General features: G+C 37.4%; 1 long non-coding RNA gene across 1 annotated transcript in view; it reads left to right on the top strand.

Annotated features, from left to right (window-relative positions):
• LOC144984175 (uncharacterized) overlaps positions 1–22,927 on the top strand; it is a 421,174-nt gene that overhangs the window by 25,749 nt on the left and 372,498 nt on the right. The window lies entirely within an intron of this gene.

Genomic DNA, 22,927 nt, shown 5'->3' on the forward strand with positions numbered 1-22,927 from the left:
ACAGTTGGTGAACTAAAGCAGTATCCTGATGTTAGCAACAGATTGCTGCCGTTAATTAGAGGTGACCATTACAAAATAACATATTTTACACAAACTTATAGAAACTGCTCTATGATTCAAATTAAATGACCTGTTTGAAGAGGGTTTAATTAAAAATGGCAAGTTAACCGGAATAAATGAGAATCTACAGATACATGTCTACTGCTATGTATTTTTTCACTTATTTCAGATTTTCTTTTTTTTAAATCCTCATCTACATCTACTTTTAATAGTGAACTGTGGAAATAACTTAGGAAATAAAGAAGATTGAAAACACTTTAAAAGTTAATTATCATGTGATGAAATATATAAATAGCATTAAACTCCATTTAGCTTTTTTTCTTGGATATATATCTTTCATACATATTTTCAAAGTAGTTTTGATTGTTCAACATTGTTTTTCACAATGGATGAATTTATATGTGAGACACCCACTCACTGCTGTTTCAATGCAATTATCTTCTGGAAAAAGTAAATAAATAAATAAATAAACTCTTTGAAAGCAGTACATATAGTGTCTGCTGACAGATTTGTCTATAATTTCTCACCTAAAGGAAAAACGGCTGTGTTCATTTTGATTCAGCCTGTCAACCACACTGACTTTTTTTTACCCATAGAACTCAGCAGCAAACAGCAGTAAGCATGTGACCCAAAAAGGGATGTCAAAGGTCAGCCATAATTTCATATCATTTTGTTGAATTCATATTTTAAAATTCTGGTGTGGAAAATCGAGCTGTATTTGAAAGGAAACTGAAAAGCATTCCATGTTAAAAAGCTCACTTAAAATTAAGATTAATTTATTGTTTTGTTTTCATTTTATTTAAAAAACTTGGAGTTTAATTTGAGGATGTTTAACTTCATTTAAGATAAAGAAAAAAACAAAAAGAACATTAATATGGCCAACAGCTATGTCCAAAGTTGTCCCCTATGTCCAATAATTCACCATAAGGTCATAGAACTCAAACAGTTAAAGGTTTTTCCACAAATTTGTCTTTTCTGTTGTATTAAGTGACATAAAAATCATTACAATTAAGGTGCAAGGTTCAACCTAAAATGAGATAATCAATTCATCCTCTGTGCATTTAAATCTACTGGATATCTGTGAAAAGGGTTTATAACGTGCAAAGCTGTGGCTGAGCTTGAAGAATTAAGAGTTTTTGTTATCAGAACAACTTGGGTGCACTCCCACCCCACCCCTCTCACTTTTATGAGTATAAATAACCTGAAAATGAACAACTTCACTAAAAAATATATTTTAAAACTGAAAAATGTTATATTTTATTACAAAAAAACCTGAAAGAACCCACCCAAAGCAATTAAATAAACAAATGGGTAACCTGTCTAAAATTAATGGATGATTAACAAAAAAATCAGTTTTAATAGAAACAAAACCTAAACTGTAAACAAAACATAAAAGTCAGCGACCCTCACAGATGCAACTTTAATCAATAATTAATCAGAGCTCCTTTAATTACAACCAATGAGTATGACATTGTAATGTGCGTTAATGATCATCTAAAGGTTTTAATTACAAAAAAATAAGCCATCGATTTTGTTTACTTGATCTTCAATGTGTAGCAATAATTACTGGTTTATTGTGATGATTTTTTTCTAAAAATAATCTAGGATTATTACATAACGGTTACCGCTACTGTTTACTGAAATCATGAATGAATGTTTTCTGAAGATAATCAATCATTACTAGTCACTGGATTTTGTTTCTTGAAGAGAAGGTTATCTGATCAGAACCGGATGTCAAAAACTGTAAAACTATAAAATGAATGAACTCAGTAGAGGTGGGATTATATAAATTTGCTTCTTCCCACTCCTTTTCAAGCAATTAATCAAGCTCTACTTATACTATAGTTAATGATCACTGTATTTAATCAAGCAATTGTGATTCAAGTGACTTTTTTGTTTCACTTTATTTGCTGTCGTTTTAATCTACCGGTATGCATTTCATAATTTCTGTAAAGAGTTTAATAAATATGTGGACATTTTGTTTTGTTTTGACTACAATGCTTTAATAAAAAAACAATAAATCAAAACAAATCAAAATCTCCAAACCAAACTTTACTGCAAATGTAGGAGTGAAGACTTAAAAAAATCAGAATGAATCAAAGTGTAGGGAGCCAATTTGCAAAAAAAAAATGTTTTCATTCTTCAGGTCTAAAATTAAAAATGAAAATTATATGAAACAAAGTTCTATAATAAAAGTATAAAACATATCTCATTGTTGTATTGATATTTAAAAATGTACATTAAATAAGTTGGAATATTTAAACAACACCTGTGATTATGTTCTACTCTGCAGCCAGAATGGAATAAAATGTGTAGTTCAGTTTTTACAATGACTACTGCATGAGCTTCTTTGACAAAAAAAAAAAAAAAAACATGAACTAAGTTAAAGCATATAAACAACTTAAGCCTTTCAGCAAGATGGCACTTTAGTCAATTGCTTTTGACAGGATGTTTAGATCCAGACTTCACTGTGCCTAAGCAATACACTCCAGCATATGAAGATGTACTTGAAAAAGACAAGATGAATATAGAATAAAATATTTAACAATTATAAATGTCCACTCAAGTGATACAATTTAGCTACAAATATGTATTCACATTTAAAGACCAATTCTGAAAATTGTGTTTTGGGTGTTTTTACAATTTTCTTGTGGCATTTTTCTGATGATGGACGAATGAAAATGAAACTCAAAATTGCATTTCTGAGTAATTCTTTATGCAACTTGTGTGAATCAGGAGCAGACGAAAAAAAGCCATTCAATAAAGATCGTATTTGTGATGTAGATGGGCGGGGCGGGCCACAAGCTTCCTGCTCAGCTCCATTCTGATGCATCCACCAGAAGACGAATAGATCCATGTACGCCTTTGTTTTCCTCGTCTGAGCTGGCATTTGGATCAAAAGTGGATAGCTCTGACATTGCTCACCATTTTCGTTGCACCAGTAATGTTGGGTGGGGATCGTGAGGGGCTGAAAGCTGTAAACAGACAGCTCTCAGCAGCGATGATGGAAAGGTGGGCTCTGCACCAATGGTCCCACCCACAACTAAGAGGGAAATTGCCAATCTTCTGCCGCTCTGCAGAAACTATTTTCAAATAGATTTAGTTCTTTTTTTGTTTTTGGCAAAAAAATGGCACCATCATAATGAAAAAACCACTAGGAACACTTATACAACAGATCAAAAGATGATCAGAATGGGTCTTTAACTCTTTTTCTCCAGGCACTCCAGCTTCCTCCCACCATCCAAAAACAAGCTTTCACCTGTTAATTGATTCATTGAGTGTGTATGGGTGGGTGATGGTGGCGACAGACTGGCGACGTGTCCAGGGTGTACCCTGCCTTCGCCCACAAGTGGCCAGGTTAGGCTCCGGTAGCCCCGTGACTCGTAATAAATAAAACGAGTTTATAAAATGGATGGATAGACTTGACGAGTACAAATTTAAATAATTAAAAAACACATGTAAGGTAACCAAAGAACAATATTTGTCTTTTTGTAAAAGGTTTTTTTTTTTTATTTCAATATTATTTGTTCTTTGCAAGTCCTTGTTAGTCAAAAAAGTGTCAAGTGTGGCCAATCTGAAGAGGACGGAGATTTCAAAAAACTAAAGTTACCCATACATATAGAGGAAAAGATCTGACCCCAATTCACCAGCGAAATAAAATATCGTGAAGGATCTAAAATGTGCACAACACACAATTTCTCCACTTCTGATGTATTGTAAGTCATATTATTACATTTTTATTAAATGACTGAGAAGACCAGAGCAAGCAGGCATCACAAAAAGGGACTAGAAGCCACTCATAGCAGTGTAGCGTAAAACCAGCTGTACGTTTCAGAAGAGAAACAAAAATAATGAGACTGGAGAAAGGGGGAGATGAAAACCACTTCGGTTTTAGAGAGCATACATTCAAAACATTGGTATGAACACATACCCCTGCCTGTCACTGTGCCAGCCAACAAGCTAGCCCGCTAACAAAGAAGGGGAGCGTGTGGGTTGTCATCCCTGTGTTTCTGTGGCTCCACAAGCATAAATTAAGCCCCTGGGAGCAGCAGAGAAGCAGATAGAGAAGGATAAAGAGTGGGAGAGGGGGGGGGGGGGGGGGAGGGAAAGCAACAGAGCAAGTGAGAGAATAAGAGATGAAGACAGGAAGAGAGGAGAGCTAGACAAAGCCCAGAGACCAAGCAGAGGCCCCAAAGATGGAACAAGAGTAAAGGGAGTGGGAGGCAGCAGCCTGCTTTCAATTCCCCTCCACCTCTTCTACCAACTGTGCAGCTGAAAGCTTTTATCATCTGTGATTGTTTTGAGGAGACCTTCTGATTTAAGTGGGACTGCATCAACAGCTATGTATATTGAAGACACCACGCATCGATCAGGTCCACCATAAAGCTGGAATGATCATTTTGTTGGGATGCTTTTTGCCGTTTTCCTCTTTGCTTCCCGTTATCTCCGATTAAAAATAGCTTTTCTGCCTGCAGCAATCCTCGTTGAACAAAAAAAAAAAAAGACTAACCTTGAAGTAAAACGATGAAATACTCGCATTGGTGCAACGTCAGCTTCATTTAACGTCAAAGGAACGGACTGTAATAAGCTATGTGTGGACACACACTTACCTCGTCCTGAGTAAAGAAACACTGGGAGTGTTTTGGAATTGTTGAAGATGCAGTCATCCATCAACCAGTTATCAGGGGAAAGAGAGTGACAGGTTGCACATCAGCCCTTTTTTTCCCCATTCTCTGCTCTTTTTGTCTGTGCTAAAAGGACACGAGGTAGAATTTGGGCTCCATGGTAATCAGTACCTAGCCTGCAGTGCATCTCTAGAAGTGTTGTAGTGCAATGACTCATCCCTGAAGAATAGCCTTGTGCAATTTTTCTTTCTTTTCAGGACTTTTACGTTCAGAACGAAAGCTGTTCGGGGGCTTGAAAAAGGCTACGGTGGCTCTTAAGCACCAAATGGAATCCAAAAAAAGAAAAATTACCAGAACTCATCCCATTAATCTGCAAATGTTACTCCTTCCCTTGAATGGGAGAGCTTCTTCACACCAGTACTCAGATACGACAGCATCACCTGCATGTCATAAGTGCGTGCAACTCGCATTAGACTTATGAATACTTGTCTATACATTTGCCACGTGCACGTCAATGGTACATTCCATTTTATGATGTCTCTTAAGCCTCAAGGCAACTTGTGCTCCCCTTGTGAGTAGCCCCTCCACTATATGACCCTTCCACGGGCCTGGACAACCCTAAAACCTGCAGCCCTTAAACGAGTCAACCACCATATGTGAAAAAAGAGAAAACACAATCTATCAAGATACTTTTGGAAAATCCCTCAATGTTATTAGTTTACATGGTAACCCTTGTGCTATCCTAGGCACCTTAACGTTGGGAGTGGGGTCATCTAGACCCACGAGACAGTGCTCTGAACCTTTTTTCTTCAATGATTTGTGATCTTCACTGGTGTCCATGGATTACATGAAATCTTTCCACCTTTATCCACCTTTGTCATGGTAGGGAGAACACCTCAATGTAAGGGTGGGGTCATCTAAGATAGCACAAGGGTTAAATATGTCAATTCTAGGCTAAATTATCCATTATTACATATTGGTTTTTATGTTGAAGATTTTAAGTCTCTAAGGTGTTGATGCAGGATGGTTGTCGTTTGTTGTAAATGTTTTGTGGACATTATTTTAAGCCAGCATTTCCCATTTTAGGACCAAAAAAAGTGTTGTTTTCACCAGGCCTCCTTCGTAAAACCTTTTTCATACCAGACTACTAATTTTTAATGAACCCTGTTTATGATGATTTTTTTTTTTGCCAAAAAATGTTAAATTGCCTATGCCAGGTTTAGAAGATTTACTATTTAAAGCATGTAAATATCAAATGGAACAGGGTATTCCTCCTTTTTTTTATTTAGCTTTTTTGTTTTAAAATGCAAGTAATTGTCATTTTCACAGTAAATTGAAAGTTGTGAAGTTCGATGGTGGATTTTTTTTGGGAGAAATTTCAGTGAAGCTTGAAGCTCAAAATCCCCTTTGGGAAAGAAAAGCAATGCAGCGCTATTTATGTTCACAAATCTGCTTTGCTTCTATATGACTCTCACAGAGGGAGACTGTAAACCTAATTTATTCTCCCATGGATTCTTACTTGTAGCGTTCAGCAGATGCTCCTTGTGATGCGATTTCTCCATCCTGCTTCCCCAGAACCTGAATAGAAACTTTAAGGAGGGAGAATGATGATAAACAATGTGACGAGTTCTGAAATCCGAACCATTAACTCTTTACTAGATTATTAGTGGTGTTGGGGAGTTTCTTGCAGTGGCGACTGGATAGCTCAGTTGCTGAAGTGCAGGACTGTCACATGGGAAATAAAGGTTTACCCCTTTGCCTTCTGCCTAACTATGTAGCCACAGGGGGAGCCAAGTCTGGGTCTTGCTGTACCGGTCCCTAGCCCGGATAAAATACTGGGTTGTGTGAAGAAGGGCATCTAGTGTAAACATCTCTGCCAAACTACCCGCTGTGACCCCTGAAGGGATTTGCTGAAAGGTGAACAACAAAGGGGGAGTTTTCTTGTGGTGGTCCTGAAATGCATATCCCACCACGAAAACAATTAACCAACAATTAAGAAAACAAAAGAAATATAAGAAATCAAAACACTATTCCAAACAAAATGAAACAACATTTTAAAAAACGGAAACAGAAGGAATAATAAAAAAAGAAAAGTTTCAGAAAACCAAAGTAATTTCTAAAATTCAAAATAAAATGTTAAAATATGAAACACAATAAGAAACTGGTAAAGGTAGGTACTATGGGGCATCGCTTTTTGGATAAAGACATTTGGTTTTGACATTTGAGTTTTTTCAATGTCTTTAATGTCTGCAGACTAACAAAAGTTTCATGATTAGAACAGAGCATGTCCAGTATTGCTTCATGATAGATACTTTTCAGTTGAAATCATCAACAAGCGTCATCATCCAACCAGCAACTTTTTTCCGGCTTCTGTAAAAAAAAAAGAAAAAAAAAAACACATTTTGGAAAGCCAAAGTAATTTCCAGAAATAAAAAAGGAAATTTTACAAAATAAAACAAAAGAAGAAACCAAAAATTATTTGGCTCGAAGCAATACTGGATATGCTCTGTATTAACCATAAAACTTGTATTGCAGCTATTGAAGATGCATTTCAAAAACCTCATCATCCAATCAGTGATGTCCCATAGTGCTTAGCTTTTCTGGTTTCTTATTGTGTTTCATTTTTTAACATTTCATTTCAATTTCTTGAAATTACTTTCTGAAATGCTTCTTTTTTTATTGTGTTTTGGTTTCTGGAATGTTCTGGATTTTTTTTTTTTTAAGTATGTTTTGGTTTTCTTAATTGTGATCTTTATCATGTTTTTGTACTTCAGGGCCACCACAGTTTCTTCAACGAAGGGGTACCTAATACGAAAAGTTAAAAATTGTAAGCACAGCTTGCCCCAAGTTACCCTGATCTGTCTCAGAAGCAGCAAAATATTTTTTTAAAAAAAAAGCTTGACAGAAGGTGGGAAGTCGGCATCAGACATTAAAAATCCAACTCTGCTCTGTGGTTCTCCTCCTCACCACCAGCGTCTGATGCTATGAGTCACCGGCAGCGTGTCGGCCTGTAGCTGTCTCACCACAACACATTCTTTGGAGGGCTTCCCAAACAAAAAATGACTCAAAACACAGGATTGTCTGATAGTGAGAACTGGGACAGAGCCAACATTTTATGTAATAGTCACTCAGGAAGTACAACAACAACAAAAAAAAAGAAATGGGGAAACAGAGTTAAAAAGATCCTCTTCTATTGGTCTGATTCAAATATAGTTTGGTCCAGTGGGCTTTGTCTTTTCTTTGCTGCTTCTGGAAGTTTTTTTTTCTTTTTCTTTTTGGCAATCTGCACCCAGATAGTTAAGCCTTTTTATCTGCACGACAATTCGTTCAATGCATTTTTACCTTTAAACAAAGCGGAATTATCTGCAGCAGAACTGCATCCTTCTGCTTTTGACCTGCCAAGCCTTTCTGTAGCTCTAATTCCACGCACAGAGCAAGATAAAAACCTCTTAATCTGCTTGTAGACTGCTGTCACAACAGCTCAAAATGTGCAGACATGTGGATCAGGCACATTTTTTTTTTTCCCAGAGTGAGCTAGAATGCCTGGGGCATCTGTTGACCCAGCTGATTCTGCTGAGCGGCTGCAGCCCGCCAGGTTAAGGACAGCATTTATCCGGCATACATTTGCGTTTGGGATGTGTGAACATGAGAAAAGATAGAAGTGTTAGTGTGGGGAGGAAGTGCTTGTGTAACCTTTCAGGCTCTTGATTCTTGCCATGAAACAATTTGAAAAAATTGGAATAATCTGGGATTGTGAATTTACAGCGGAAAGCATTTGGCAGCCAGAAATGGGAGAGAGTTCAATTCCAGCTCGATGGATAAATTACCTGCAATTCAAACAAAATATTAATTTGTGAGATTGCTTTCAAACCAGCATTGTACGAGCGCTGTAACTCAAGATGCTAAGCAAATACCTACTTTACTTTTGATTGTTTTAGGCACAATCTGGAGAAAAAATATTATTACAGCAAAATAACATGTATACTTTTTGGGAAAGCAGTTGCAGAAATCCTACAATTTCAAGGAAATTATGTATTATTATTCTTAAATTAGTGCAGATACTATATCCAATCAAACTCCTTTAACTTTGCCATTATTCAAAAAAAGAAAAACTGTAAGTATCATATATCAGCTTTTTCATGGAAAATACAACTAAAATATGAAAAAAAAAAACACATACAATGAAACTGTTTTTGGATGGTGAACAGTGAGGATGGCAGTCTATACCACCAACACTGGTGTTGATGAAGCCCCCACATCCCATTACCTGATATAGAGTCAAAGTATCAAAAGAAAAACTACCAGAACTCATCCCATTAATCTGCAAATGTTACTCCTTCCCTTGAATGGGAGAGCTTCTTCACACCAGTACTCAGACGTAAGGGCATCATATGACAGCATCACCTGCATGTCATAAGTGCGTGCAACTCGCATTAGACTTATGAATACTTGTCTATACATTTGCCACGTGCACGTCAATGGTACATTCCATTTTATGATGTCTCTTAAGCCTCAAGGCAACTTGTGCTCCCCTTGTGAGTAGCCCCTTCACTATATGACCCTTCCACGGGACCCTTCGTTTTAATCACCATATGTGAAAAAAGAGAAAACACAATCTATCAAGATACTTTTGGAAAATCCCTCAATGTTATTAGTTTACATGGTAAATGACCACTAAAAGATGGTTTCACAAGGAGAAGAACAATATGTTTAAAAACTGTGGCGTTCACACCTTTTAGGGGGGAGGGGGGCAAGTGAATGTTTTTTTTTTTTTTTTTTTTTAAAGATTGGAATAAAAATAAAGAAATAGGTGGACAATATTTTTGGAAAATATACCTCAATCTACCCAAAGGTTCTGACTCTTTTCCTCTATAAGCCTTGGCGTTCCCCTTACTGAGACTATATGATCAGATCTGTTGGTCACTTCCACTGGTCTTTGTTGACCACTTTGTTGAAGAAACACTTTTAGAATAACCTGGCCTTGTTGAAATAATCTGGACTAAATTCACATTTTTGTGTTAAAACATGAAGTAGGTCTTACTAAGCAGGTTTGATGTTAAGAAGATCAACTAGAGCACTTGTTAGGAATGAGTTGGACTGATACATATCCTAAAGGTAAAGCATGGCGTTGGTGGTTTTATGGTTTCATTTGGAGTAACATCTACTGGGCTACTTTGTAGAAGTTGAGTCAAACATGAAGTCATTTTGATGCCAGTGTAGTCTAGAGCGGTGGTCTCTGACCTTTTTGAACTTTATTTGTATATGAAGAAACCATTACAAAGTCATACAGATTTTCTCTATCAACCAATAACTCCCAAAGTAGAAGCTAAAAAAATCAGACGCCAAATTCAGCCTTCAACTTTTAAGGTTGATGGATAAATACAAAATTGGTATTTTTAAAATATAATCATAAACATCAATAGCAACATCATCGTAACATTAGAGAACCGGTTGCTGAATAGTATGCATTAACACAATGGTCTGTGGGAACAACTGTTCAATAAATCCATATTTGGAGTAAAGACTTCAGGGTTTTTTCTGATAAATGCAGCTTTGAAGTCAAAAGCCCTTCTTATGTTTCGTCCTTTCTTTCCAAAATATGATTTCAATTTAGTGGTCTGCACATCTGCTTTCAGAAAGTAGAGGATGTATTTTTTACACGTGACCGAGCGACTTGACATGCGTTAAGAATTAGTTGAATTTGGTGGAAAGAATCCAGGAGTTTTTGAAAATAAAACTTCCTTCACAATCAGATTAGTAATAAAATGAAGAGGAAAAAAAAGTCCTGGCCCAGAGGTTGAGGACCGCTGCTTTAGAGGCAAAGGCAGCAGGACTATGGACTAAAGTTTGATTTAGGTTGGGAAATGAATCAAAATCAATCAAAATACTTGTAGAACCTTAAATATCTTTGCATAAGCAAACGTTGAGCAACCAAATACTGTAAAATCTAGATTTATGGGGTAATTTTTGATATTGTGTACTCAAGTTATGTCATATTTACTTTAAAAGTCCCACTACGATCAAATAAAGTCTCACTAGTTGTCTCACACAGCTCCAATCACAGCCGTGCTCAAGAACCATTTGGTGGTTTAACCCGCCAATCCATCTTGTTATGCTTTAAGTCAAGCAACCTCGCTATCTCAGGGCGGACGCTCTTCCACTAGGCCACTGAGCTGGTCTTAATGTCCATTGTTTTTAAAGATAAATAAGACAGGGAAAATTAAAAATAAATAAAAATGTATCCATCAAAATGGAGCCAGAAGCAGAGCAAAGCATCTCTGACCTTCTTTATGGCAGCTTTTGGCCATCCATCCTGTGTTTTTATACGGAAAATGTCCTCTGAATGGAGTCTTTAGCTCGCTATCCTTTTTGCTCTAAGGCGCCGTTTCAGTGTCAAAGGAGCTTTGTCATGTAAAGTTAGTCATGGTCGTCCTTTTTATTTTTTTCCCTTTCACTTCCTGCAACCCTTCACAGGCACAGCGGTTACCATGTCTGTCATCTTCACCTGAACTCTGCCGTGATTCATTTTTAATGCAGCACCTGTTAGAGGCTCCTGTGGTGCAGCATTCATCGCAAACGAAGCCTTTCTCTGCATGCAGTGATTCACATGTTTAGCACTGGTGGTCTTTTTCCTCTGACAACATCTATTTTACTACAGGTGGGATCAAACATGCAAAAACAGCAGATGATGCATTTAAATATCTGGAAAAATTTAGAGAAACTTGCGGAAATTTTTCATCTTTAGAAGGTTATTGCAAAATGCTAAAAGATGCGCCTTTTGGAAAACAAATGAGTCATTAATTAGATGGAAGTAGCCTTGATTAAAAAAAGAAACAATCTCTGACTGTCTGTGTTTAATGTAATTGTCCCAATTTGCATTTAACAACATATTACATTTTAGTAAAGCTAACGTTAAATTATATTTTTAAAAATTAGATAAACATCCACTATCTGTTTCTAAAACAATCCTTAGAAAAAAAATTATAATCAAAAAATTAACCCTTTCATGCTGTATGCACCAATTAATCTAGGTAAAGATTTAAAAAGACTTTAAGAAGAAACAAATGTTTTGCAATTGTTAAGTTGTTGATTCTAATAATAACCTATTTATAAAAAAGTGCATATTTATGCAACATCAAACCATTAGCATTTTTTCCAGTTATAAAATCCTTGAACTGGTTTCAATCTGTTGAACACATCTGGGTGTTGATCTCTCTGAACCCAGTGTTTTGTAACAGTTGCTGTTCTACAAAATTAAACTAAATTATTTCATTTTACCTCCCCATTCATGAGATTCATTTTGAGACTACACTTTATTTCATTCACCAGATCCCTTAGAACCTGATACAGTTAGTTATGAGCCCATTACATTGTTATATTTTAGCTTCTCTGTTATAAAAATGCTGCCTTGCCATCCATCGTTTCCCCTTTTAAAATAATCTACAATTTGTAAGGATTGTGTGCGCTTGTGTTATGAGCACTAGTTGTTGTGGGGTTTGGGGTACACTTTGAAAAATTGCTTCTGTCCGTACTGAACTGCTTATTCTCCTTTTGACTTTTTCCAAGCTTTTTGTTCTATTGTGAAAATTGGTACTTTGGGTCAAAGTTCAGTTCATTGAAATTAGACTAAAGAGTCAAAATACAAAAACAACCGGCAGAACACCTGATGATACACTTGGCTGGGCCAGCATCTCTCTACAAATGATGGTTTTGTAATTTGAAGATGGTGAAAGTTGTTGAATTACAGTTAAAATCAATGGAAAAATAATTGTACAACTATATTGAGTAGTTTGATTCGCCAACTTCAACAAAATCTCCCAAAAAGTCAACTCGGTGAGACAGAGAAGTGAGATTTGTTGAATCCATTCATGGATCCATCCACCTGCCAATAAAAAGAAAAAAATCTTATTTCTCATGCTACGTTTACACCGGGCTTGGAAACACACATTCAAGCCACCACTTTCAAAAGGCCATGTGAACACACTCATTTCGGGCTTCCATGTTCACACATCGCTACACAAGTTTTTAACAAAATGGTCGGTGAATAAGCGTGCGTCATAAGTTAGACTAGTTGGACTTTGACCAATCAGGGAGTCAGATTTGGTAGTTTTCAAAACACGGAAGGGCCAACCATTTGAAAAATGATCATGAAGGAGAAATTAATAATTTTGTTTTTGAGCCCAGTGTGTAGAGAACCAGCCAAGCAACCCCAAAAACCAGTACTAGAATTCTCAAATGTTGGTTAATTGCCAATTAGTTTGGAAAATATTCAAGTTCTTAAATCCAAAGACTCTTGTGTTGCTCATCATTCAAATTATTATTATTATCATTTTTTTACAAACCAAACACCATTGAAAGTGATATGAAGGGTTTTTATCAGTGCTTCTGATTTATTGTCAATGACCAAACTACTTTTGTGTTGACCTGTAGAATGACTTTTCATTCCGTTAATAGTTAAGGAGCATCACCTTCAAAAAACGTAAGTATTTGGACTTTACTACTCAGAAAAACTTCAAAATCCCTTGAGTCCAAAAGGATTACATTTAAACCTTCATTTTTAGTTTTGTATGATTTACCGGTCTTACAGAAAAAATGCCTAAAATTGTAACACCTCTTCAGGCTGTCTAAATCCTGGCTTGGATCAATACTGAAGCTTTTCACACGCCTGTTTTTGTGCTAAGTGGTGTAGCTGTTTTCACACTGGCCTCACCTTCCAAATTGCAAATAAATCTATTGGGATTTCTTGTTTTTTATTTTTATTTTCACCTTTGGAGCATCATTAACCACCTGTCTCGAAGGGATCGCTTGTATGACTGAGATCTGCTAATGGATGACCACCTTTATTTATTATCTTTACTGAAAGACCGGTTCCACAGTTGGTGGTGTCATGCAAACAGGTTGAAATTTTCATTTCACATGCTTCTTTGATATAAAGATAAACACATAGTTTTGGGGAGTGGGGGTTATGACCAGAGGCTTCCCATTTTCAAAAGCTAAAGCTAGGTTCACACCGAGCATTTGTGATGCACGTTCAAGAACCCACTTAACGGACATCCTTGAACACATGTTCAACCGATGGTGTTCACTCTCTATAGGCGGGAGGGGCTTCTTAGTCTTTTCTCTTGCTACTTTTCTCTTACTAGCACATGTCCACCACCTAAAGTGGGAAGAGTTTTGGAGCAAAATGTTGTAGCGGTGAAAAACTCCCAATTCATGCCCCTGGCTTATTCTTTCACAAGTGTATTGTGATTTATGAAAGATCTGGTGTCATATAATTCTGGCCAAGCACAAACCACAATTATAAATTTCTCCTCCATGATCAATTTTCAAACTGTCGCACTTCCGTGAGTTAAAGGGAATGCCATCCCAAAGTCCCTACCAAATACAAGACTGTTCAAAGTGCGTTTTGTACATAGACCCCAAAAAAGTTATGAAAACTTGCAACTTTATGAAAACAACCCTCCTATTATCCTTGGGGTCAATTTGACCCCAATTCAATGTGAAACAACATGGAGTAATAAACCAAAGAGCCAAATAATTTCAAGAAATATGACACGTGGATTCATCACTTTACGTAACCTGAATAACAGCAGAGTTCTGACCTGCAGACAACTTGACCTCAACTTTCACCGCAGCTGATATCAGCTGAAGAAGGATATGGACCTGAGTCTAATGTCTGCAGACATAACATCGAGGAGAACTATTAACTGTTTAAACCAACAAAATCGGCTGTTATCAGTAAAAGAAGAAATGCCAACCTTGGACAATCGACAGTTATGGACCCTTTTTACTTTTCCCCTACAGCATTACTTTATTATAAAAAAAAATAAAAATAAAAAATACAAAAAATATTTAAAAAAGTAAAACAAATGATTAATCACTTATTGAAAATTGTTAAATTGATTGACTTTTAATGATATTACTTCACTTTCTCCAAAACTTGATAAATTGATTCAAAAATCTTTCCTAATGTAGCATAATTTTCCACATGTTTTTAACTTTTGATACTTGATGAAATTTTTGCTATGAAAATTCCTGAAACAGTGTTGTGTCTATTTTACTGATATAGTATTATGTTTTAACATAATTTGCATATATTTCAGATGCTGCATTTGCCATGTTGATTTCTAAAATAGTTATTTTTGACGTAATACTTAAGTAATTCATCTTTGTCATGTGCTTTATCGATATCTTATGATTTTTAATTCTGTCTGATTAAAAACTGGGAACCGGATATTGATAAATCATGTAATAAAATGGTTACAGTATAATCGGCGTGGGATTATATAAGTTCGCTTCCTCCCACTCCCTTTCAAGCAATATTTATTAATATGTCTAATTATCCTAAGTTTGATTAGTCACTGTATGAATGTATAACTGATGATTATATTGCTGTTGTGTATTATTTCTACTTAATTGCTTGAAATAAACCATTTCAAAAAATCAAAATGTTTGTCATTAAAAAATAATAGTTAACTTTTTTCTTTTTACTTCATATTTCATGACTTTTCCTAATTTTATGGGTACAACTGATTATAAAATTATCAAGATGATATTTTTTTTCAATGTGCTAAACAAATATTGCTTACATTGGTGTTCCTCTGGGGACAATTTGAATAACAATAGGGGGGGGCAACTGTTCCTACGAGAACTTAGATATCTCTGGTGGTGTGGTGTGAAATCCTGCCAGAATGAGGAAACCAAATGTAGGCTTGTGAGTTGATCACATCCAAGTCTTTCCAACTACACATGCCTCCCCTCTAAAGTTATCATCTCAAGTAAAATATTTTTAATTGATGGTTAAATATTTTATGTTGCATATATATATATATATATATATATATATATATATATATATATATATATATATATATATATATATATATATATATATATATATATATATATATATAGTATAATGTTGAACTGTAACACTTAAAGGTCACTTCACTTTGCTGAGCATCACTTTACTGCTGCCGCAGACAAAAGAATTTCCCCATCGTGGAATAAATAAAGTTTCATCTCATCTCTCAAATGAAGAGCTCGAATAATGACTTCTCTGCAACATGGCTGACTGTGTGTCTGGTGGGACACACGCTTAGCAAGAAATATATCTGTAAGGAGCATGCACAAACTCTCTCCACATCCTGTGTACAGCAGTGCAGATTTATAGCTCGACTCTGGGCACAAAGTACTGTGCCATGTTCTGACTATCTGACTTATGTTCTCATTATGATTTTCTGTTTCACACAAAAACATTAAAAAAAAGGGAGGAAAAAAACTCTGCCCGTCCCAAGCCCGGATAACAAAAGAGGAGGGGTTAGTCAGACTTCACAGTGACTAACCACAAATATGTCACAAAAAGGAGATAAAAATAAGTAAATAAATATGTTCATAAAAGGAAACGGGGTCACTAACATCAGCCAATATGCTGTATTCTGTGAGAGTCATACCCCAAATTAGAAAAGATTTGGATGAATTTTTCAAGATCCGCTAACTCTGAAACTAATATTTTAACCTGATGGTGGCGCTACAGCAAAGGTCATATCATCACCAAAACCAATAGGGTTCAAACTCTTGTTGTCATGAATGTTGTCAATAAATTTGAGAAGATTTGCATGAAAACTTTTCAAGATACATTCATTCCAATTTAAAAGCTTGGCCTGATGGTGGCGCTAGAGAACAGGTCAACCCACTGATCTGTTTATTATTTAGGGGTTATTTATGTATTCAACAAATAAAAAATGTGCCTGACACAAAAACCTTGGTTAACAATTTTATCTAAGTCATTTTCTGAAGGCAAATATCCCTGGGGTCAAATTGACCCCAAGGATGAATGATGTGAGTAATATTTGAGGATAATACGAGGGCTAAGCAGTGGTTTTTCCTTGAAATATTTGAGAAATGTTAATAGAAAAAGAATCAGTTTTATTGAAAATACAAATGGAACCACTTGGAGTTGTTTCTTCTTGTTTACACTCATTCTACACCTATGAGGCTTAATGTTTCAGAACATTGATTATTGACTTCCCAAGAAACCTTGTAGGCTGTCTTTGCAGCTCTACACACTGGCCTTCTGTGCAGTACTTGCTGTGTTTTGATGAAGTATAAATACTTCCAGGGCTGCTCTGCATTTCTTTTAACTCCTCACTGGCAGCAGACCATGAAACGAGATGTAACTTCTTCTCTTTCCTTTTCCAGTTTCTGTGCTTAGCTTTAAAGGCACATTTCTCTTTCCTGGTGACAATAAAGGAACCAATCAAACAAGTTTGTTGAAGTTGTTGCAAGGTATTTAAATGTGCTTAATTCTGACTCTCAAGGAGATCTACTCACTGTGGGTAATCCATACCATGCCTGAGTACATTTAACCACAAAGTAAGTGCTTGAGCACTTAAGTGAACTTTGATTAGGTGAGTCAAAGCCTACTTCGGTGAAGCATGGAGTGCTACAGATCTAGAGTAATTACTGAATGTGCTGTGGATGACAAGATTTGTGTAAAACCCACTGTCCCAATATCAACTGATCATAGCAACAGATGATTATTGGCAAGGACCCCAACATAAAACCAAAAGACTTGTCAATGTCACACAAAAGTATATGCACTGCTGTGAATCGATGCAATTGGTCGTGGTCAGTCCTAAGTTTGATTAACATTTTTTGAAAGGTAGATGTTTGGAAAAAAAACTGAGATTAGAATTGAGAATATTGAATATTAAATACAGGTTATGCCTTAGTCACAACTGACCTTATGTGTGAATACATGTTTTCTGCAAGTGATGAAAAATGGGCATAGGGCACGGAGGTGAGTCAATAGAGCGGAAATGTTCATCCACGTTTTTTTCCACTGGCATGCTGCAAGTGACTGGTCGTAGCGAACACTTAAAGAAGATGTAGGTGAGACGCAGGTTTGTCTGACAGATGTTTCCTTTTTTTCAACTACCTGCAAATCCTGCACGCTTGCTGGTGCTGTTCTTGTGTGTGCTCTTTGCGTGCACACAGAAATGTCAGAAATTAGGAAATTAGACAATCACTAACATATCACCTGCACACCCTGTATGTGCAACATTTGAGCTCGGTCAGTTAGCTCAAACCTCAAGTACTCATACCTCACTGATGACTTAAGTACAATGTTTGGGTAATGGACGAAAGCATCACCCGTGCATCATAAGTGCGTGTAAATTACATTAGCCTTAAAAATACTTGACGATACATTGAAGGCAGTGGCTAAGGCGGTTGAGCGGCTCGTCCAATGATTGAAGGGTCGGGGGTTCGATCCCCACTTCCCCTAGCCAGCTGTCGTTGTGTCCTTGGGCAAGACACTTCACCCTCCTTGCCTCCAGTGTGGCTCCACTGGTGTGTGAATGTGTATGAATGTCCCGGTGATGGTCAGAGTTGCCGTAGGCGTGAACTGGCAGCCACGCCTCTGTCAGTCTGCCCCAGTAGCTTACCATCACCAAGTATGAATGAGGAGTGAATGAATAATGGCCACAATGTAAGCGCTTTGAGTGACTTGAAAAGCGCAGATATATCCAATCCATTATTATTACATTTGTGTGCACAGCAATGGTACTTATCATTTTCATGATGTAGGCCTCTGTGGCCCCGGAAAACCCAAAAAAAAAAAAAACACAGCGCCCATATGGGTGCATGAGACTAAGGCTTGAGGTTTACAATTACAATACAAAGCACAAATGAACAAAAATCTTCATCACTAACTAAGATATTTTTAGACTTTAGAGGCTCCAAAAGACATCCATGAACGGGGAGATCCTTTTTGAATCCGTAAGGCAACGTTTCTTTGTGTCGAAGCCAAGATCTCACAATACGGGCCTTTCATTCATCGAGGAAGTAATGTACTTATCCTTAAGCCCCAAAACAAATGTGGAATTCTTTATGAAAAAACTGCTTTTCTAATGTTATTGTTGGTCCTGCTGGACATCCATAATCAGATCAGCTCGGGCGTGCATGAGACTGAATCAAATCAATGAGATAATCGATAAGTGGAGGGGGCTGGAAGGAGAGAATTACTTAGAGCTAGAGCAAACACTTGGTGGACCGTTCACTTATCTTGATTAAAGGCCACGCTCCGTGCTTTGACGTGCACCCAGGTGCAGCGGGTGGACACCACATCGAGGTCAATTTTGAGCTGGGCTTCTTCTGATTACTTAAGGTTTTTGCTGTTTGGGCTGTCTGGCAGATTTTAATTTCAATTTTATTTGTTTGTTTTCACTGCTTTTAGGTTCTGAAAATAACTTTGAGAGATTGCAGCTTTTCCAGGTACCAGGTTTTGGAATAAAGTGTAATTGCAAGGGCAACTTTTTTCAGAAAACACAACGTTCCTTTTAAAATACCTCCACAGCATGGAGTAACACTTTACTTCTTTTTCCTTCCAAAAGCCAGTTTTTCTTGCATTTTTTTCCCCAAAAGTTCAGATAAAAAGGTTTCATTGTTTTGGGGGGTTCCTGAAAAACTAGAATTTGCTTTATTTTTGTGATTGGATGCTTTTTATTCATTTATTTCAGTCCTTTTGCATGTAACCATTTTCAGAAGGATGTACTATTAATGCAGTAATTTAACACTAACCTGTGGATCGTCCAAACATTACAAACACTCAAACCTCATCAATTTTGGCTCCACATTTTACATATTTGACCTCTATTTTTTTTTCAAAATGTAAAAGACTTGTTGAGAAACACAGTCTTATAGCTTCTAGCTCTGTGAACAGCCTTGTTTTAAGCCTGTGTTTTCACTTAGATTCCTTTTAGAAATGTGAATAAACGAGGATTCTGCTGATCACAATCAACAAAGTTGATTGGAGAGATGAGGAAACTTTTCAAAAGAACACATCTACTGTCTGAACACTGATTCATTTGAGTTGGAGGCTTTTTCTCTGATGGAGAGACGGATTAATCAGTGTTAAGTGTTTCAGCGGCAAACACTTCAAAACGAGGAAAAAATCCAATTAACACCGACACTGAAATTATTTCTGCATCAATACAATGATCCAATGTATGGAGTGAGTCATGTTGGAGTCAGTAACCCCCAAAAAATACATCTTTTGACATTTTATCAGCAATGTTTTTTGTTGTTTTTTACATTTTTTTATCAATCTCAACAAGAATGTTGCAGTTTACAGGTGCAAAACTGCTTTCTTTTTTCAACCAAGCATTTGATTTATGTTCTTCTTGAATGGTTCTGGCTTTACTTCTTGGCTGGAGATTTTTTGGAAAAATCAACCACATGAACACCAATTTTGATTGAACCAAACTGCGTAGGTAGGACATTCTACCCACCTACACGTTCCATTTTTGGCAATACATTGTACAGCGTTTGGCAAATGCTTCCATCTACAAAATACTATAAAAGAAAGGAGAAAATATAGGGTTAAGCTACGTTCACACCAGCCTCAGCAATGCGCACTCAAGTGCCCACTTCCAATGAAAAATCAATGTAAACGCATGTTTTGGGCACCTGTGTTCCAAACTCTTGCGTTCACACAGGTTCCTACAACCGCTTTTGGGCTCTACGTATAAAACGTGCATTGAAAGTTGAACCAGATTGAACTTTGACCAATCAGGGACTCAGATTTGGTAGTGACTTAGTGGTTGGCGTCCCTTTTGATTCACGGAAGTGCCAACTGATTGAAAATTGATAATGGAAAACAAATTAATAATTGCAGTTTGTGCCCGGCCGGAATTATATGACACAAAGTCTTTCATATATTGGAAGAGCGCTCAGAAAGGAAAAGTGTGGAACAAGATTTGTGAGCTTTAACGTGTCGCATCAAGCCTGTTCCAACTGTAAGTGGCACTTGTGAACCGTAGTGGCAAAAAAGATGAATAATGTACTCCCTGCTTGTCCAGGGGGAACACCATGGGCTAAAATCACATTCAAGAACGCACTTTTAGCACATTCCTAAACGTGCGTCGTGGTGAGAACATAGCATTAGACATCTTGCTCAAAGACAAAACTGTAAAGATTTCAAACCAAACAACAAATGGGCTCCTACATCCGTTGGTGAGGGACATCCTCCAAATGCAAAGGGGCTTCCAAAGAAGAAACAACTTTTAGTTGATGTGTCTTAATAAAGTAATATAATGTAATTTATAATGATTTTAGAGAACAAAAAGTAAAGTATTTAACTTGTTATGTCCAGGTCCTCAAGAGCTGCAGCCCTACTTAGACTCGGGTAGTAGCCAATTTTAACTGACAAAACATGTTTGACAAGCTTATCAGCAGAAACCTGCAAGGGATACCCAAAAAATGAACATAGCAAAAGCTCTAAAAGGATTGGAGACTATTCTTTTACAAGTGTTGCCAACTGCATCATAAAATTGTTGAGTACTTTGTAGGACTGAAAAAGGGAAAAAGATCGTTTTTTTCTAAAGAAATATCCCAAAAAAGGCCTAAAGTGTGGCCACTTTTGCAGCAAAACAATAACAATGTAACAATGATTCATCATTTTTATATTATTAGAGCTGTTGTTATCGATTGTGTAAAAGTTTGCCAGCTTAGTGATCACTCAAGCTCATTTGGGTTTCCTGCGTACATCTTAGCCAAACACCAAACACAACAAGAGGGCATGGCAGCTTTTCCATAAATACAGCGCTGCTGCTCGCAAAGAGCTAATAAAACCCAACCGCTGAGACTTATAGGCTACGAGCGGTGCAGTGGATGGGCTAATTATAATATCTGGGAGCAACACCAAGAAATCCCTCAGGATGATGCCAGATAATCGCTTCTACAGCACCACCCTCCCTCCTTTGGGCGAACACAAGCAGCAGGAGCTGCAGTGGCTGCAGAGTTTGGAAGTGCTGGACTGCTGGCAGCTTTTCAGTGCAACACATGGGACATTTATCAAAGCTAACTTCAAAAGCTAATACCAGGCCTACAAAATCTTTGGGGGATTTATTTTATTTATTTATTTTTTTACTAAACAAGAGCCGACACAGTGGATTGTGACCAGTGGGGGTCGAATCATTCAAATAAAAAAGAAAGCTGTTACAAATGTTTTTGGTTCATGATGCTTTTTTTTGTTGCATCTTGTTGTAGTCGTTTTAGTTATGAAATCCTTTTTTAATTCCTTTTTTAATTCCCTCAAAATCAATTAGACCAAAGTGGGCCATTGCAGCTCAGAAACGGAACAGTTTAGATTCAGTCCATACCAGGAAAAGCTGGCCAGACGATCTCCAAAGACACCCAGAAAGAAAAGGCGGCACACTTTCCAAAATAAAAGCTCCTTCGGGATCATACATCCTTGACTTAAATCAAAGTGCGACTTCCGCCAGCGCTCCAGTGTGATAGCGGGCTGATGTTCTCCCTGCTGGAAGTGTTTCATCAACTGCCATCTCCTTGGGGGGGGGGGGGGGGGGGGGGTTGCCGCGGCGACGGCAAGCATGCTGCAACACAGCGGCGGCGGAGTGCAGTGTGCTCAGCGTGTAAAAGAGGCCACTGCGCTCCACTGTGCTTCCATCAGCTATTATCAGGCGCATTAATGAATGGGTCCCACAGTGAGTCACAAAGGACTGCAGCACTGGAACACCTGACTGCCTAATGTATTCACACAGAGGAAGTGAGTGTTTGGAAGCTCTATTATCCAGCAGAAGGGACTCTGCTGCACACTGAACTCCATTTGCATTTTCCATTACGCCTAATGCTGCTTGTGTTCGTCTGTGACACAGAAAACAAAATCATGCGGCTGGATTGCGTTTGACACACATCAGTTATTTTGGAGGGATAAGTCAGCCCATATCATCAAACACACTCTCCTGTTGCAGCACCACAGCAGGAGGTGGATATGCACCTTTTTTTTTTGAAAGGACCAATCCTAACTCCAAGACAAGTTTTTTTTTTTTTTACTCAACCTCAACCACACTTTATTTAACAAAATAGAAGCAGGGTCAAATATCGCAAAGCATAGAAATGTAACTTTGAACACAGCGTTTCTGAGAAAACAAAAAGAACCATCAGTGGGCTGTGGCACAGTTATACTCCACGGAATAGACTCATAGTTTACAGTAGCTCGCCCCCCCCCCAGTGTGACCAACTGGGAGAGGAGTAGGTCGATATTGGGAGGGGGGGGCAAACCCTTCTGTGAACATAAAAAAAAAAAAAATGAAGGAAAACGGAAAAGGGCTATGATGTTAGTCGGCAGAAGCTGCAGTGTAGGTCACATGTTTTGAGAGATGGAATCGGGGCGGGGGGGCATGCAAATGGCCGGCCCAGCTGCTCTTTCCATTTGC

Source organism: Oryzias latipes, chromosome 2 (genome assembly GCF_053564925.1).
Source record: "Oryzias latipes strain Hd-rR chromosome 2, Olatipes_Hd-rR_3.1".
Taxonomy (NCBI): domain Eukaryota; kingdom Metazoa; phylum Chordata; class Actinopteri; order Beloniformes; family Adrianichthyidae; genus Oryzias; species Oryzias latipes.